The sequence below is a fragment of the Capricornis sumatraensis genome, chromosome 22 (genome assembly GCF_032405125.1).
Source record: "Capricornis sumatraensis isolate serow.1 chromosome 22, serow.2, whole genome shotgun sequence".
Taxonomy (NCBI): Eukaryota; Metazoa; Chordata; class Mammalia; order Artiodactyla; family Bovidae; genus Capricornis; species Capricornis sumatraensis.
In genome coordinates, this window is record NC_091090.1 from 19,481,237 (window position 1) to 19,498,733 (window position 17,497).

The window sequence follows — 17,497 nt, forward strand, 5'->3', positions numbered from 1 at the left end:
GAAGAGGAAGATTTATTCTGGGTAGAAAATTGCATCCCTCTCCATGGTGGTATTTCTTCTTCCTCCCTTGAAATGTAAAAGCCAGATCCAACAAACTGTGGCCTCTGAACTCAGACGTCCAATTTACATTTAAATGGAGACCAGGAGCTTCAGAGGGAAAAGGATGTTGGGGACATTGTCCCTGGAGGACAGAGCCTCTGGGAAAATCCAGAAGAGCATCCCAAGAGAAAAGGACAGAGGAGGCTCCTGAGGCTGCACTTGTGTGTCTAGGCAGGGGGCCCCTTGCCAAGGTCCAAATGGCCGGAATCTGGGACCTTCTTGTATCTGTGGCTTCCCAGACAGTTCCCTGCCCTCGTCCTGAAGTTAATGAGAACGCAGAATCTGAGACATGCAGCGTCCAACACTGACTGCTTCATACTCACCAACCACTTTGCTCTCAAGCTGACACCGCCACCATTTTACAGATGAGGAAACTGAGGCTCAGAGAGGTGAAGCAATGTGCCCCAGGCAGCTCTGGCAGCTCTGAAGCGTGAGAGAATGCAGCCTCCTAAGTGGCTGGTGACTGAAGCGGCTCCCAGCCCGGCCCCTCCCAGCCCTGCCAGCCCATTTCCTGTTGTTCCCATGAGCCTGCATCCTGCTCCACCACAGCTGGCACAAAGCCTTCACATGAAGCTTTGGATTTACCAAATTAGTAAATTAGAGAAGAGATGTGGCTTTCATCTTGCCCATATAGAACTCTTGGGAAGAAAAAAAAAAAAAACTTTCAGAAACCCTCACAGGGAAGGGGTGTCCGTCAACAGAGGCATGTCTTCTAATTAGGCAGAAATGAAAGGGGAAGGTAAACCAGCCCCAACCTTCTAATCAATTGGATGAATCAAAAAAATCATCAGTTTCTCATGGTTAAGAAGTTGGTTGAAGGAGAAGAAACACAGAGGCATCCAAATAACGCACGGCTGTTTTTGCTTTTGTTTTTCTAAGGACTAATATCTTTCCTTTTGACACTTTTCTTTTGTTTAATCTGGGTGTGATTGAGGCTCTGCGTGGTGATGTCACATCTCAGAGCCCACTTGTGCCTCCCCCCAAATATAAGAACACACAAAAATGCTTAGCCCATGCTTGCTGACAGCTGATTCTGTTTTTAAATGTCTTCCGGCTGTGGTACAGCCTCTGCCAGGGGCAAAAGAAGTTCACAAGCACAGAATTATTGGCTGGAAGAGACCTTAGAAATCCCTTTGTCCATCTTCTTCTGTTACAAGGAAGGGTGTGCAGGAGGTGGGTGAGAGAACTTGCCGGGGGGCACACGGCCGGTTAGAGACCCAGCCAGGCCAGAGTCTCCTCACTCTCACGCCAGTGCGCTTCTCCTCCAGCTGTTTGGTGATGGAGAGAAATCAGGAAGCTCATTAAAAACACACTCCATTAGCAGACTCAGAAAACCTCATCAATTCTGAAAAGCAGGGGCCTATGCCTGCAGCCGGGGGAGAGTAAGTCCCCATCACTTTGTTTGCACCATCATAACATTTCTCTCTTTCTCTTTCTCTCTCTTCTTGGCTGTGCCTCCGTGACTTGCAGGACCTCAGTTCCCCAACCAGGGGTTGAACCTGAGCCATAGCAGTGAAAGCCCGGAATCCTAACCACTAGGCCCCGAGGGAAGTCCCCATAACATCTCATTTTTAAACTAAATACTTTTCTCCATTAGAGTCCTGAAAGGACAGAACACACCTTGCTGTCACAGAGAGCTAGGACAGTGTGTTGTCACCAAGGAAAGGAGAGAACAGAGGCCAAGATGGCTGCAGGCTTACTTAACACCTGGTACTTTCGCCTCCTTAAACTTCACAGTAATCCAAGGGGTAGGGGTTTCTGAAATTCTGTTTTTATAGATGAGTATAAACTGAGACTAAGAGAAATTAGGTGACTTGCCCCCAGTCACACAACAAGTAAACGGCCAAGCTGGGTTTCAAAACCAGGTCATCCTGCTTAGCTCAGGATCCTGGGGACATATGGAATCCAGAGCTGTCCCCTGAAGGAAAAGCTGAGTGTAGTAGGAAGAGCACTGGGCTTAGTGGTCAGGAGACCCAGACTGTGGCTTTCCACGAGGCAGGTTCCATGCCGTCTAGTTGAGCACGTTGCCTGGCGTGTAGTGGTGGCACTGAAATATTTCTTGGATGAATAATTATCGTTAGGTCTGACAAAGGATGTAGATACAGGATGTATATAAAGAACTCTTAAGACTCAATAATTAGGAGATAAACAATCTACTTTAAGAAAAAAAAAAAGGCAAAGGAGTTTAATAGTTCACCAAAAGTCACCGGAAAAAGGACTCAGCATCATTACCCATGAGAGAAATATGAATGAAAGCCATGACGAACCATCATCACACACCCACCAATTAAAACGTGAAAGAGACTAACAACACGAAGTGCTGATGAGAATTGGAGCAACTGGAACTCACTGGCGCTCAGGGCGGGAACGCACATAGTACAGCTACTTTGGGAAAGGTCCACACGTTTCTCGTAAAATGAAACTGACATCAAAGCCTATGACCCAACAATTCCTCTCTTGAGAATTTACCCAAGAGAAATGAAAACACACGTCCTCAAAAAGACAAGTACGAAAACATTCATAGCACCATCATTCATAATCACTCAAAACTGAAAACAACCCACATTTTATTAACAACAGAGTAGATAACCAAATTGTGAAATTCACATCCTCTGGATGGTATTCAACAAAAAGGAGTCAACTATTGATTCATGCAACAATATGGATGAATCTCAAAAACAGGTGGAGTGAAAGAAGCACTGCTAAAAAGGGGATATATTGACTGACTCCACTTACATGAAGTTCTAGAGTAGGCAAGTTAATGTATGGTGTAAAATATCAGAACAGCGGTTGCCTGGGAGTTTGAGGCAGGGATTGACTGAAGGAGAACAAAGGAACTTTCTAGAGTGATGGAATGTTTTGTATCTTGGTAAGAATTTGGGTTACTCAGCTGTTTACGATATGCAGGCTTGCCGGAGTCCAGCCCCGGTGGATCCAGGGTAATTCGAAGGGGAGACGGAGTAGGCGTCCTAGGAAAGAACTTAAGAGAGACTAGAAAGGGATAGCGTAGTAGGAAGATTAATGGAGAAAAGGAGGCTGAATAAGTTGGTTTACGTGGAATACCAATCACCACCTGCATAGGCCACAGGCATCTTTCCGTTCTCCCGAAGGAGAGGAGGCACTGAGGCCTCCCCAGTCTGATCTTAGAAGCCCAGGCAAAATTAGCAGGCTTGGTGAGTAGCCACGTACCAGATGGGAATTCAGCCAGAAGAGGAAAGAACGACACGGGGGAATCAGTCTTTCCAGAAACTGATCCCATTTCTTTATTTTTCAGGTTTGCTTATATACTTTTTGTTATACATAGGGATGAATACAGAGTCACGAGGGGTCAGCAGACCTGACCCTTGTCACAATCAGGTGCTTCATATAAAATTATACAAAGGTCTTATGGGTTTTACATCATCTTCTGGCCATGAGGCCTGCTGACATTTTATGGCCCTTTCTGATAACGGTCAGTCAACCAGAAAACTTATTTTTTCCAGGGGTGATTTTTTCTTAAACCAAGCGCCACCCTCCAGATAAAGTTGCTTTCCTATAGGGTGAGGGTGTAGTGGGTTACAATCAAGAAAGGAATTTACTTAACCTAAAGTTAACATGATTAATCTTAAAGGTTAGTACTTATTTCTCCTATATGCTAGTTATATTCATTATAGGGGCAAGGAATATGGAGATTTAGCAGCAAATATTGGCTCAACAAATGAAAAACCCTTCACCAATATAATTTCTAATCAATCTACTATACTATGCTAATAATTTTCTAACTTCTCAAAAGAGTCTATATATAGAAAGTTTAAAGCATCTCATGCCTCTCACGGCTGGGAGGCTGTAAACAATCACATGTGGCTGGACGAACCTGCTCAGGCAGGCTAGAGAACCTTCAGAGGAGTTTGTAAGTTGAAACACTCTTGTCACGCCCAGGAATTTTTATTAACTGGAGCTGCGACTTAACTCCTTCTCCGAGAGAAATGGTGAGGGAGGAGAGCCCCCCCTAAAGTCAGAGGTGTAGGTGAGAGCATAAAACAGACTCTGGTTTTGGGGGTAGATGCTCGGGAACAGGGGGTTTCCTGAGGCTCAATCTCGCCTTTGCGTAATGCCGAGCCTCCTTCCTCATGACATTTGCCAAGGGCAGAGTTCCTCATGCTGGCTCCCGGCACAGGCTGAAGTGTTTATGGCTGGTGTCTGCCACTTTGAATGGCAGAAAATATAAGATGGATCAAGAGATGAATAAGGCAATACCATCCTTTCTCTCCTCCCACTCTCTAATCTCATGCTGGGGTTCCCCACTGGCTAAACTAGAAGGAGATTGTGACCTGGGTTAGGGCTCAGGTAGAATTTTATCTGTGAGGTTTTAATTTTCCCATTAGAAAGAAATAAGGCATATATAATAAAATATTAACAGTTATACAAAAAATATGGATAAGAGATGAACAGATATGTGAAAAAAACAAATAGAGCAAAATGCTAGTGTAGAATCAAGATGGTGGTTATACGGGGTCCACTATGCATCTTATCTGCATGCTTGTTTTTTCATAATGCAGTGTGGGGTACTACGAAGGAAAAATGAGTAGAACTTGGATTCCCCTCTTGGTTGTAATGCCTATAGCCTTTAAGGACTCAGTGGCCTCTCCCTGCCCACCTTTGCAGCCCCATTCCTCTTCACTCCACCTCTCACTCTCCGCACTGTGGCCTCAAGGATCTCCTTTCACTTCATCAAGCCCACTATGTACCACCTCAGGCCATAGGACCTTTGCATATGCTCTCTCCTCTAGGAATCTCGCCTTGATTTTTTTTCTCAGATAATGTCTCAGACTTCAGCTCAGGTAGCACTTTCTTCTGGGTACTTCCTCCATCATCCACTTGCACCAGCTCCACCACTGTAATTCTTAGAGAAACATACGTTTTCTATCATAGGACTTATTGTTAAACCCTTAGTGTGACTATTCCTTTCATCCCATGCCCCAGGAGACTGACAGTTCCATGACAGCAGGGCCTCAGCACACCCACACCCAGCACAGGGCGTGGCTGGAGCCCATGCCCACGAAGGCTCTGCAGAATTCATGAATTTCTCTAAGCAGCCTTTCTTCGCCCATTTTCTCGGCTATCGAATGAAGATTGGTGAAGAACAGCCTTTCTTTTGGCACAGAGCCATTTCAGACTAAATATTCAGACACTGCGTGTTTTTAAGTCAAAATGAAAACAACTTTAATGAATCCTACAGAAAACATAATGCATATTCCTTTCACTAAGATTATTCACTTTGTTGAATAAAAGAATTTCAATGAGAAAATTGATGCTGTTTTTTAGCCACTAAAATGTTCCTAGTTGGGTGCTTTGAAAAGGAGCCCCAAGGCTAAGAGGCAGTTCTCTAATCTCCCACCTCTTACAATTTAGAGGGCATTAGAATCACAAGGCTTATTCACAGCTATTGTCTCATTCCTTCTTCTAAAATAGGCAATGTTGTCATCCATTCCCTGAAGATGGTGACAGTGACTCGGAGAGGTAAAGTGATGTGCCCAAGATCACACAGCAAGTTGAGGACAGAATGCACTTGAGTTAGTTCAATCAATGGAATACTTTCTGAGCATCCGCCCACCCTTCCTGTACATGGTATCATATCAGGTGCTGAAAAAATAGTGACAATATGATGCATCTTCTTGTCTTTGCCAGGTCGGTACCCTCATCTCTTGGTTGTATGATCTTTTCTCTAGCTGGTCAAAGGAGAGACATTCACCTCAAGGGTCTTGGATTGAGTTCTCCAGAAACAGACTGTGAGACAATGATGTGGGGACAAGTAGTCCATTGGGGAAATAACCTCAGAAAGGACCCACAAAGAAACGAGGAAATAAGAAAGTGAAGAAAGCTCGTATAGGGAGTGAGTTATTACTGTGGGCAACTACTGCGGGGGGCTGATCCCACTGGGGAGCTTTGGGAGACTGTATAGGACATGTCTCAGAGTTGTTACTGGACAAGTCATAAAAACATCATAGTGTAAAAAACGTCATTACAGAGGTTAACATATTCTACATTCAACACCAGGGTTCTTTCTGTTCCTACCTTCTTTCAAGACCCCACAGCAAAATGGAGATGCGAGGTGCATGAGCCAAGAGGAGAGGCAGGCCAGCTCCTGCAGAGAACGTTCCAGCGCTCTCCCCAGAACTGTGGATTCATCTTGGCTCCAGCGTTTATCATAGCAAATCGAAAAACTTTCATGTGTCTGTCTCCTAAATAAGATAGGTGTTCTTCAGGGGCAAGGACCATGTCCTTTTCTTTAGGTGAATTCCCCAGTGTTTATCCGGGCCTGGTTGGGCTGTGTCTCCCCTCAGACTGGGGCTCCCTAAGAGCTCCATCTCCTCAAACCGCACACCCACCACCACTCCTGCACGCATTCTTCACTACAGTCCATCTCAAGTCCTTCCTCCCACCAGTGGGCTTCTCCTGTTGATGAGCTCAGCATAACCCTGTCCATGTCCTGTTGATGAGCATTTTTAATGTTTCAATCTGAATATTTTAAGGAACTGCAAACGCAGGGAGGAAAAAAGAGAGAGCAAAATGAAAACGGGGAAAGAAAGGCCAAGTAGTGGCTAAGTTCGTTCCAGCAGGCGGCCCTCAGCCTCGAGGGGAAACTCTAATGCATGCACAAAAGCCTCATGAATAATTATTTCTGAGCGGCTCAATATTTTAAATGCAGGAAATTTTTTTCCCCTCCTCAGGAGCATTCCACAACTATTTATCTCAGTGCAGACACTGGATAGAAGGTGATTAAGTTTGATTTCTGGGTTGAGAGATGAGCAGAGTAGAAACTGGGGTGGAGGTGATGAGCAGAGGTGGATGGGCATGTGGGCGGAGGGGTGGATAGCAGATGGCACCCCCTGGCCAGCATCTCATGGGCCAGAGAAGAAAGGTTACCACCCAACAAACAAGCTTGGTTGGATTCTAGAATCTTTTTCCCCTAAGAAGCTTGGAGCTTGGTGTTCCTGTTGTCACCAGCCCTGACATTGGGCGGGTGGGGTGGGGGTGGGGAGCAGACAGCTGAGGTAGAGAAAAGACATAAATTCCAGCTACTTGACTCATGGTTAATGTCAAGGGTATGGAAAAATTAAAACTCAAATGCATAGGAGACTTCTCAGCCTGTGTGATGATATGACTGTCCCCTCCCCAGTTTCTCCTTTAGAGTGTCTACACTGAGTTCTCCCAATAGTTCTTGGGATTAGCTCTTAAGACAGTACATTGGCTAAACCATACTGAGTGTAGCAACACCTCGAGTTCATCCTTATTGGTTTATTCTAGCTCAGCTCCAATCCTGTGAAGTTGAAAGGATAGGTATCATTATTCTCTCTTTTTTTTTGACCTCATTGAGTGGCATGCAGGATTTTATTATCCCGACCAGGGACCCAACCCATGCCCACTGCAGTTAAAACACAGAGTCTTAGCCACTGGACCTCCAGTTCAGTTCAGTTGCTCACTCAGTCGTATTTGACTCTTTGTGACCCCATGGACTGCAGCACGCCAGGCTTCCCTGTCCATCACCAACTCCCAGAGCTTGCTCAAACTCATATTCATAGAGTCAATGACGCCATCCAACGATCTCATCCTCTGTCATCCCCTTCTCCTCCTGCCTTCAATCTTTCCCAGCATCAGGGTCTTTTCAAATGAGTCAGTTCTTCTCATCAGGTGGTCAAAGTATTGGAATTTCAGCTTCAGCATCAATCCTTCCAATGAATATTCAGGACTGATTTCCTTTAGCATAGACTTGTTGGATCTCCTTGCAGTCCAAAGGACTCTCAAGAATCTTCTCCAATACCACAGTTCAAAAGCATCAATTCTTCAGTGCTCAGCTTTCTTTATTGTCCCACTCTGACATCCATACATGACTACTGAAAAAACCATAGCCTTGACTAGACGGACCTTTGTTGACAAAGTGATGTCTCTGCTTTTTAATGAGCTGTCTAGGTTGCTCCTCCAGTTGTTGTTTGCTCAGTTATGTCTGACTCTTTTGCAACCCCGTGGACTGTAGCCCACCAGGCTCCTCTGTCCATGGGATTCTCCAGGCAAGAATACTGGAGTGGGTTGCCATTGCCTTCTCCATGGTCCTCCAGGGAAGGCCCTATTACTGTTTTACATTTAAGGAAACTGAGCCTCAGAGAGGCAAGTGATTGCCCCAAGTCTTCTGTTCTTCAAAAGATGAAGCCAAGGAAAAGGCCCCCGGTGTCTGGACTCCCAGGCAGCCCTTGTCTGTTACACTGTCACTGTCTTAACAGTTGCCCTCATGGTGGTAGTGATGAGACACCAGGCATGTGCAGACTGACTTACATGCCCTGTGCATCCTTCAAGTAGGCGTCCTCTCCCCTGAAGCCTCCCTCCACTGGCTCCTCTGCTCCCTACGGCATCTGCTGTCTGAATTCCCCTGGGCCCTTGTTTACATTCCCACCACTCTTGCCCATCATCTTCGCATCATCCAGCCTCCTCAACAAGCTCCTTGAGGCCAGCTGCCATGTCTTATGCTTCTCATACATCCTCCCCAAAGCCCACGGCAGTGCTGGGCACAGAGATGGGGTGGAATGGCATCCCTTAGCACATTGGCATTATCAAAATGGCAAGCTTTTATGTAGCACTTAACTCATGCCAGGTACTGCTGCTGTCCGAAGCCTGTTTACATGAACTCATTTCATCCACAGTAGCACCATTTAATGGACATCCTTCTCCTCCTTCTCACTGTACCCATGAAAGATCCGAGATCTAGGGAGGCTAAATAAAATTTCCACTGCTATATAGCAAGGGAGTGACCAAGTCAGGGACGCAAGGCCATCTGGCTTCAGCCTTGAGTGCCATGCAGTGGAGTGGTGATGAATGAGCCAGTGCAGGAGACACAAGAGATGCGGGTTCAATCCCTGGGTCAGAAAGACCCCCTGGAGGAGGCAATGGCAACCTGCTCCAGTTTTCTTGCCTGAAAACTCCCATGGACAAAGGAGCCTGGTGGGAGCTGCAAAGAGTCGGACATGGCAGAGCGAATGAGCGCACAAACATTCATGCTGCCTTTCAGTGTGGAGTCCACGCACATGTGCTTGTCTCAGCAAGTTTGCTGCTGTTGTTCAATCACCAAGTCGTGTCTGACTCTTTGCGACCCAATGGACTGCAGCACACCAGACTTCTCTGTCCTTCACCATCTCTCGGAGTTTGCTCAAATTCATGTTCATTGAGTCAGCGATGCTGTGTAACAATCTCATCCTCTGCCTCCCTCTTCTCCGTCTGCTTTCAGTCTTACCCCAGCATCAGGGTCTTAACCAATGAAATGGCTCTTTGCATCAGGTGAAGTACCAAAGCTTCAGCTTCAGCATCGGTCCTTCCATTGAATATTCAGTGTTGATTTCCTTTACGAGTGTCTGGTTTGATCTCTTCGCAGTCCAAGGGGCTCTCAAGAGTCTTCTCCAGCACAATTCAAAACCATCAAGTTAGCCCATACATTCGCCCACAAATTTGCTACTATTTTATTGAGCACCTATTTTGTCCAGGGCACAGGGTTTGTGCTCTACCTACACCTCTAATTCTCACATCCAGACTGCAAACTCAGTGCTATTATTATCATTTTATAGTTGAGAGGGGCCAAGTTACTTCCCCAGGGTTGCACAGCTGGTAAATAGTGGGGCTGGGATTTCAACCCAGGTCTGGACTGAGTAGTTCCAAAGCCTGGGCTGTTTCTCCCGGTTGTGTTGTATCAACCTTCAGTTATTCTCCACACTCAGCCCAGCTGAGAACACAGCACCGAGGGACCTGCTAGCAGGAGGAGCCTCTGGCAGTAGAAATGGTGATAATAAAGATGATTCTGGGCACGCTACCATGGCCTCCAGACCATATGGCCTTGCTATGCTGACCCCCCGTGGTGGCCATTCTCCAGCACTTACGAGATATCAGCCAAAAAAGTATGAGTGTGGCAAGGTCACAGATGTACTCACAGTGTGCTCAGATGTGTGAGAAAGCCTTTTCTTTATTTCCTATCAGCCAGTTGGAGATAGTGCTCCCATCCTGTGAGTGATGGGGAAAGGAAGAAGCTAAGTTTAGCCCAATACGGTAACCTAGGTTTGAGTCAATAATTTATTTATTTTAAATATTTATTAATTTAACTTAATTCATTTATTTGGCTGTGCTGGGTCTTTGTTGCAACATGCAGACTCTTAGCTGCAGCATGTGGGATCTAGTTCCCTGACCAGGGATTGAACCCACACCCTCTGCATTGGGAGCACAGAGTCTTAGCTATGACACCACCAGGGAAGTCCCCTGACTCAACAGTTTCAACAGCCTTTTAAAGGAACCACGCAGTTTCTGGTGGACAAAGCGCTGACCTCTCTGTTTTCTACGTACCCACCAGGATGGCAACTACGTGAATGGGCAGTGGACTGCATGACGTTGGGAGAAAAGGGCACCTCTGGCCTCAAGCCAGTCTGTTCATGCGCAGTTTGCTACCCAGCAAGATGGGGTGGTGCATTCTACCCTGTGTTCAGCAGGATTGCTCTGCCGATGGTCAAGGCTGCTAAACTTCCCACTCTTTCTCCCTTCCAGCAGGGCTGGGCTGCCCTAGAACTCCATATAGAACTGGTCCCATCTTGTCTCTTGTTGGTGCTGAGGATCCTCTGAGGTCCTACCCCGCAGTCTTCCCTGAACCCTCTAAGAAACTCCCCCATCAGACTCACATAACTTCAGGATAAGCAGAAGCATCTGGGCTCCTTTTCCGGCACCCAGGAGCTCAGGGGTGTGCAGAGATCCGAAATCCTGCCCTCCGTCACCCGGCTGACCTCAGTGCAGCCACCGGCCATAGGGGCAGGAGCAGCCTGGGAGGTGATGGCCTTCTCAAGCCCCAGAGGAAAAGAGGATCAGACTCCCCTCTACTCTGTGTCCCCTTCCCTCCCCCAGCACGCCTTTCTCCTTGCGGAGCTCAGCCTGGAGAAAGACCAGCTGAGGGTCTCATTGCCCACCCACTTATCTTCAGCTCCCTTGCCCCCTGAAGATCCCTAGGACAGGAATGAACGGGGTCCCCATGCTGTCTGATGGATGTCCCCTGGGTGAAGCTCTGTGACTGTGTCCTCCAGGCTTGCCAACAGGTGTGAGGCTCATACTCAGCGCCAGACACTGTTGACCTCACAGCTGCTCTAAGGAGGCCTTGGCACAGCCCCTGGTGCCGATGAAAAGGGCCCAGCGTAGAGAAGTTACCTGCCAGGGTCACACTGCATGAGCCACAAATCCCACTGGGTTCTCCAGAGCCCTGGAGACCATGGAGTCTTTGTTCAGAGTAAACTCACCCTCTCCTTCATGGGGCTGCGAGACTCATGGCTCAGCCTTGACGGAGGAAGGCTGCGTGAGAATGCAATTTAGTGAGGAAATTAAAAGGCATTGATTTCATATCTGTGAAAGAACATCCCCATTACAGATTAGGTAGGTGTTATAAACTGTAAAGCCCTAAACAAAGGTTAGGGTCATTGTCCTTACTGAGGCATCCATTTTTATTGGAAAGTTGGAAGAGGTTGTTCTTGCCCAAAGAATGGAATTGGGAGATCTGGGTTCAACTCGAGCTCTGAGATTTTGGGGAAATAACTCTCCCTCTCTGAGCCACAGTTTTCTCCTATGATGGAAATGGCTCTCTAATGCCTATGAGCTCTAAATTCTACATGCTTCTACAGGTCACTGAGCAGCTGGAGGCCCCCTTGCCAACATCTCCAGACTCAGTCCCCCTAGTGGTTCACAGTAGGCCTGGCCCAGGGATGCTGATGCCAAGAGGCCAGGAGGTTTGGTCCCACAGGGTCACTTATGCTGAGTCTGGCACAGGGTCCCGTGGGGCCCACAATCCTCTCCCTGTCCCTCCAGGCAGCAGAGGGCCTCATCCTTCAGGCTCCACAAGCTGCACCCCTGATGTGCCAACTCCAGTGAGCTGAGGCTGGCATCTGCCATCTACCCACAAAGCCCTTCTTGTCCTCTGATTTGACAAGATTGCAAAGGTTAAGGTGTTCGTCCAGGGGGATGGTGAGGTGACGAGAGGCATTTTCCACGAGAGCACTCCACATGGGTTCTGAGGTCTGGTGTGGTCACCTGCAGATACATCGTTTTGTGCAGCAGCACACGTGGAAATGAATATCTTCTCCCCACCACACACACACACACACACACACACAGATTAAACAGGACAAGGCACAGTTCACTAATAATAATACCTGTGCATTTATTATTGAATGCCTACCATGTACCAGGCAGTTCTCTGCTCTTCACACATATGACTCATATAAACCCCAGCCCATTCTTTGATATTTACCCTCATTTTACAGATGGAATTCTCTTTCCCCCTCGTGCCCCACAGCCCAGCCCCTCCCCTCACAGCTGGACTGCTTGTGTCCCAAGTGTGGACTCTACATCCACGTTGTGGGGAGAGGGTCAGAGTTCGAGTGGGGTGAGAGAAGACGGTTGTGGGGTGAAGAGCGCAGGTGGCCCCATCTCCCCCATTTCTGCACAGGAAAGTGTTTCATCCTGGCGTGGGACCAGGTTCCCTCACCTGTTCCTCCATGCTCCTCTCCCCACCCCCAGTTTGTTGCTTCAGAGACCTGGATGCACTGCCTTTTATCTCTACCTGGAGTATTTCGAGTTCTAATTAAGTTCATTTCAGCCCTCTGATTTGAGAAGCCTTATCAGGAATACTTAGCCTGTGCAAATAATATGAGGAGCCAGCCAGCATGGGCCCCGCATGCTAATGGGACTGCACATGGGAGCAGTGGGAGGGCAGAGGGACCCGAGCAGAGAGGCCACCACGAAGCTCCCAGGAGGAGGGAGCAAGGAAAGGGCCCATCAGGAGAGGAACTGGCCTGGGCCCTCTGTGACCCTCAAAGCCCTGGGCCAGCTGGCAACTGGATGGCTCGGCAATTGGGGTTTAGAGGGCTGGAGTAAGTAAAGAGATGCTGGGTGTCCGGCACCGCCCACTGGCCTGGCCCAGCTTCATAGGCTGTGCTCTGCACCCTGCATGCCTGGCTTCCTGGAGCACATCAGACGGGCAGGGGAGAGGGCCAGCCAAAGATGACCAAGGGAGATGATCTTGACCCCAGGGTGGTGACTTGTGGGGATGTTCAGAGGAAGCAAGGGTCGGGGGAGGAATGCTGCCAGCCTGGAAATGCCCGTCACTGCTTTGCCAGTAACCTGCTCGGGTGAGGCACCCCCTCTGTTGCCTCTGTGTTCACACTGGGGCTGGACAAGCTGGGGGCTTCTGCCTATGTCACATGGAGCCCTTGGTTCTCCAGGGCTTTGGGACCATCTGAGGCTGTATGACTGGAGCCCCAACCCCTACATCTCTTCAATCAAAGCAGCTGCTCTTTATCTGCGATCTATTTGTAGGAAATAAAAGATTATGCTTGTGCAAAATAAAAGATTCTGTAGCTAAAAATTAGTGCAAATCATGGGGCTAGGTGATTTCCTTGCTTCTTTCCAAGTCTAACAGTCTTAGCTTCTAAAATCTGAACAGGACCCTGGTTCAGTGGTCTCTCTCTGTTCCTGGAACCATGGGACCCTGAATATACTACATGTCATTGTTGTTTAGTTGCTAAGTCGTGTCCTACTCTTTTGAGACGCTATGAACTATAGCCCACCAAGCTCCTCTGTCCACGGAGTTCCCCAGGCAAGAACACTGGAGTGGGTTGCCATTTCCTTCTCCAGGGGATCTTCCCAACCCAGGGATCGGACTCACGTCTCATGCAGTGCAGGTGGATTCTTTACCACTGAGCCACGTGGAGAGCCCATATTATAAGTTACTTCTCAGCAACATTTCTCCGGAGTCTGCATAGATGATTCTAAGAGCACCCTGCCTTCCGCCTTACCACACACGTGTCCCAGAGACATTGGCTGAGGTGGTACAGATACTGGAGGGAGAACTAGGGGAGATTCCAAAGAGCCTCTCCTTGGGAGTGATCACAGTCTGGGAAATCTGTAACACGTGCCGCCAGAGCCACATCCGGGAATAACCTGAACCTGTGAATGATGAGGGCCTGCAGAGCGGAGGCAAACAATGCAGGTGGGGTAATCAAGGAAGGCTTCCTGGAAGAAAGGGGCAGGAAGGACCAGAATCCACCAAACTGAATGAGTTAAGAGTGAGAGGAGCATGTGCAAAGGCTGCCCTGCTCCAACAGCTCCTCAGAGCCTGGACAGGACAAGAGCCAAGGCGAGGCAGGCCTGATATACCTGAAATAGGTTGATTTTTCCCATCCTCGGAGGAGCTGTGTCCAAACTCCTCTGAGGTCTGAGGCAGGTCACAGTCTGTGCGTTGCCTCTTCTCTGGATGAACATGAAGGGAAAACATGTTCAACCCGGGTTCAGTCTGTCAGACTAGTTCCCCTTACTTAATGAGCCCCGAGAGACAAGTAAGCTTTGATGAAGGCAAGGGGAGAAGGAAAGGGCATGGAGACACGGCCAGGAAAGGCCGAGAAAGAGGGAGGCCAGGCTCAGACAGCGAAGGCTGAGGCTAAAGCTTGGCTCCCACGCCTCCCACCCATTGCTGGTTCTCCGCTGCCCACAGCCAAGTATCCAGCAGGAGGGGACAAGAAGGTGACCGCGCAGAGCCATGCTGGGCGTCTCCTGTTGCCCCTCTCTTTCTCAGCCCTGCCTCCCCTGTCTGCACCCCGGGAGACTGCTCTACGGGGAACTCCTCAAGGGGCCCCCTGCTCCTGGGCTTCCCGTGGGCTTTGGTCAATGAACAACATCAGCAAGAGATCAGGGTGGGAGACCGGGGTGCTCACCTCTCAGGCCCCACCGGGTGGGGTCACAGCGCCTGTCAGGCAGTGGCCCTCCACTCATCTCACTCTGCCTCTGGGTGCTGGTGATTCCGACCTCCCGCTGCCCCTTCAGATCTAGGAGTGGGGATAACCCCGGATACTAGCCCCCTCTGGTTTCTCTGCATCCTGTCCTCACCTCTAAATGGACCCTTTGTTAAACTCTCTTGAAATTACCCGATTTGAATGTGACCTCTTTTTCCTGCCTGGACCCTGGATATGATGTGAGTCTCTGCTTCAACCTGAGGCTCCCAGGTCTCAGAGCGCTTAATCCACTCACTCTCATCCTGGCTCCATTCCCAAGCCCCAGCCCCGTTCCGTCTCTCTGAGGCATTATTTCCAACATTCAGACTCTGCTCTTTGGGTTTGTACCTGGTAGCTCACTTCTTTGTCAGCCTGTCCCTCTCATTACAGACTGAGGCACAATCTGGTCACATTGAAGAATGAGTACAATGCCAGCGCTTAACTCCTGAAAATGCAGCTTTTCTCCTGAATTTCCTGGGTGTAGGCTTTGTTGAGCTGAACCAGGTTGATCTAGAAATTAAATAAGGATTAAGAAGTTGGAAGGCGCCTGTTAATCCAGCAATCAGACAAACCTATGCAAAATCATCTTGCTTCCTTTCCTAAAATATGAATTTGGAAAAAAAAAAATCAAACAATTGGCTCTTTTGTTAATTAGAAGATCAGCAAAAGGTGGACCAGTCGGATAAGCATGTCCAGGGGGAAGGGAAAAGAAGTGGGGGGAGAAGGCCCCCAGAGATCCATGTTAATGGGAGACCCATGTGCCTGGCGGAGAAGGCAATGGCAACCCACTCCAGTGTTCTTGCCTGGAGAATCCCAGGGACGGGGGAGCCTGGTGGGCTGCTGTCTCTGGGGTCACACAGAGTCGGACACAACTGAAGCAACTTAGCAGCAGCAGCAGCATGCACCTGGGGGTCTGCAAGGGTGCCTTCTCACCTTCATAGCTAGCCTGGACCCCTCATCCTCTCTGGCAGTCTGGATTTCAATCTGTCTCGAAAGCTGATCTCTTTAGCTGGTGTCCCCATGATTAGAGGGACTTCCCTGGTGGCTCAGATGGTGAAGAGTCTGTGTGCAATGCAGGAGACGCCGGTTTGATCCCTGGGTTGGGAAGACCCCCTGGAGAAAGGAATGGCTACCCACTCTAGTATGCTTGCCCGGAGAATTCCATGGTCAGAGGAGCTGGCAGGCTACAGTCCTTGGGGTCGCCAAGAGTCAGACACAACTGAATGACTAACGCTTTGCAGTTTCCGTGATTAGGAACTCAGAGTCAACACCCAATTTTATTTTCTTCTCCCAAATTCACTTCCCAGGAAGCCTACACATGAGGTACAAGATAGCATGGGAGGATCTACCCTAAAGTCCTGGGACCAATTTAGCTCTGCCACCCCATGTCTGTGTGATCTCAGGTAAGCTGCCCTACCTGTCCCAACCTCAGCTTTCTCATCTGGGAAATGAGTCTTAGATCATGGGGCTCTTGTGAAGATAAGGAAAATGACCTAACTATCTGGCATGTGGTAGCTTAAAAATGCTTTCTTTCTTCATTTCCCATCCTCCTTCTTTATTTCTTTATTTCCCATCCTTCTTCAAAGATAAAACCATTTTGGGGGCTTTTCCCCATTTAGATTATTGCAACAGCGTCTGCATTAAGCATCCGTTTCCCCTTGAGTCCTACCGCCTCCCTTCTGCCATTTTCTGGCAGCAAATCCCTGAAGGCCCCACCACCTTCCCAGACCCTTCCCTCATGAAGGCAGCCCCCAGTCCTAGCTCTCTCTGTGTTCCAGCCACTTCTAGGCCTCTGTTCTCACAACTTGGAGAGTGTCTCAACTTACTCTTCACTTAGAAAACTACTCAAACTTTGCATCTTAGGGAAAGACTCACTTCCTCTGGGACGCCTTGCCTAATGCACCTCCATCCTTTCCCTGATTTGGGCAAGCCCTGCAGCAGGTTCTTCTCACCACTCGTAATCACTTAATGATCAGCATCATTGCTGCATTAATGTCCGTCCCCCTAACCAGACTGCAGGCTGCGGGAGGGCAGGAGCCACACCTGTTTCACTTCCCCTGAATCACGTCTGCTTGGAACATGTCGGCACAGTAGGCGCTCACCAAAGCTTGTTGAACGAATGAACGAGTGCCCCACTTCCAGCCGGTGACCTAATTTTGGTTCTCTTCATTCTTGAAATCTCTCTTTCAGAATGCTTTTCCAGACTCCCTGGAATGACCGTGCATGTGTGCTAAGTCATGTTCGACTCTTGTGCGACCCCACGGACTGTAGCCCTCCAGGCTCCTCTGTCCTTGGAATTTCCCAAGCAAGAAATAATGGAGTGGGGTGCCATTTCCTTCTCCAGGGGATCTTCCCAACCCAGGAAGCCACCTGGGAAGGCCTTCCTGAAACTACACTGACTTCTTAATTAATATTTCCCTTCCTGCCTCCAACCAATCCATCAGATTCCTTTTGCTTTAACCTCCAAAGTCTTCCTGTGTGCTGCGCTTAGTCGCTCAGTCGTGCCCAGCTCTTTGTAACCCCATAAACTGCAGGCTGCCAGGTTCCTCTGTCCATGGGGATTCTCCAGGCAAGAATACTGGAGT